The sequence below is a fragment of the Sapajus apella genome, unplaced genomic scaffold (genome assembly GCF_009761245.1).
Source record: "Sapajus apella isolate SASKATOON/1434 unplaced genomic scaffold, GSC_monkey_1.0 scaffold44, whole genome shotgun sequence".
NCBI lineage: Eukaryota > Metazoa > Chordata > Mammalia > Primates > Cebidae > Sapajus > Sapajus apella.
The window spans coordinates 496,347-498,509 of NW_022436984.1; positions in this window are offsets into that span (position 1 = coordinate 496,347).

Genomic DNA, 2,163 nt, shown 5'->3' on the forward strand with positions numbered 1-2,163 from the left:
GAGTAGCTGGGATTACAGGCACGCACCATCATGCCCAGCTAATTTTTTGTAGTTTTAGTAGAGACGGGGTTTCACCGTGTTGACCAGGATGGTCTCGATCTCTTGACCTCGTGATCCACCCGCTTCGGCCTCCCAAAGTGCTGGGATTACAGGCGTGAGCCACCGCGCCTGGCCTAACTTTTCAATTGAATTTTTTATTTCTGCTTTCACGTTTTTAATATCCAATTAACTCCTTATTTTGGGAATGTTTCTTTTTTATAGTTTTCCAGTCAGTCAGGTTTCACTTTAAAAAAAAAAAAAAGAGCCGGGCCTGGTGGCTCACGCCTGTAATCTCAGTACTTAGGGAGGCTGAGGCAGGCAGATCACAAAGTCAGGAGTTCAAGACCAGCCAGACCAACATAGTGAAACCCTGTCTCTACTAAAAATACAAAAATTGCTTGAACCTGGGAGGCGGAGGTTGCAGTGAGCCAAGATGGTGCCATTGCACTCCAGCTTGGGCGACAAAAGTGAAACTCCGTCTCAAAAAAAAAAAAACAGAAACAACTAGATATTTCTAGCAAAGAGGGATTTGGTGGAAGGGGTCTGTAGCAATGTCAGAAAGACTGATGAGTCAAAGAGAAGAGGATGCCCAAAGATCAGGAAGCTGCCAGTGCCCACCGCCATTGCTGCCCTACTGGAAGCACAGCCTGGCCACCATTGCACCGAACTGTACCACCGCCACCGAGCGACATCAGGATCCCCCACTTGGATCATTGCATCATGCCCAGCTCTGCAGTGTCATTTTGATGTGTCTTAATATGGATTTCTTTCTTTCTTTTTTTTTTTTTTTTTGAGTCGCAGCCTCGCTCTGTCACCCAGGCTGGAGTGCAGTAGCACGATCTCCAGCTTTTTCAGTTTTCTTTGATAGGCGAGTGGTCCAAATGACCTTTTCTACCATTATTGGAAGCTGAAGTTTGATGTGTCTCTTGATTTTCTCATACTCATCATTCCTTTAGTATGTACTTATTGCCATTAAAATAAAACTAAATGTATTCAACATCAAACATAACACATGTTGTCATATGTAACAATCAAGACTCTCAGTTGCAAGTTTGGGGACTCCAACACAATACTGACTGAAGAGGAGAAGGTTCAAGTAATTGAAAAGCCCAGAGATGTTTCTGGTTCCCCCACAGTCAGATCAAAGGGCTCTAACAAAATCATGAGATTTGGTCTCTCTCTTCACCCTTCACTGCTCCTGTTAGTGTCACTTTTAGGCAGGCCTCCAGAACCTGTGAATTTGGTGGGTCACATGGCAAAGAGGAATTAAGGGTGCTAATCAACTGACATTAAATTAGGGACATTTTAGAAGAAAAAAAGGACAAAGCAAAAAATGGGGAGAGTACCTTGGATTTTTGGCTGGGCCCAATGTAATCACAAGTGCCATTAAAAATGGAAGAGGGAGAGAGAAGAGTGTTAGAGATAGGAGCGGGAGAATAGTCTGGGGGAGGCAACATTGCCGACGTCGAAGACGGAGGGAGAGATCACAGACTGACCAATCTAGGTGGCCTCTAGGAGTGAAGATGCAAGAAGCGGATTTTCTTCTAGAGCCTCCAGAAAGGGGAGAACAGGCCTGCCAACACCTTAATTTTTAGCCCAGCCAAACTTGTGTCAGACTTCTAAACTACAGAACTGTAAGAATAAATTTGTGTTTTATCTAAGCCACTAAGTTGTTGCTAATGTGTTACAGCAGTAGTAGGAAACTAACACAAGTGGTTTCCCAAGGAAATTTGAGGTTTTTTAACAGGTAAGAGAATGTAGATAGGGCAGACAAAAATACCAGATGTCTACTATACCACATGTGGTGTTATGATAGACATTGGCTTTTGTCCACAGTTCTAGGCTCATAACTCCCATAGCCCTTGTTAGTCTTTTGTTGTAATATTGGGTGTGTGTTAGGCCTCAGGAAACAGAATCTCTCCTCCTCCTGCCCTCCTTTCACCTGCCCCAAGGCAGGACTCTAATCTTTCCCAGGCTTTCAGATTGTGGGTCTTAAGATCCTCCCCAGAGAGGTTCCCCCTATACCCTGGGGGAAGGAATGCTGAGGTCCTGAAGCTTCCGTAAAAACCCAAGAGAGTTCAGGGAGCTTCGGGATACCTGAACGTGTGGAGGTTCCTGGAGGGT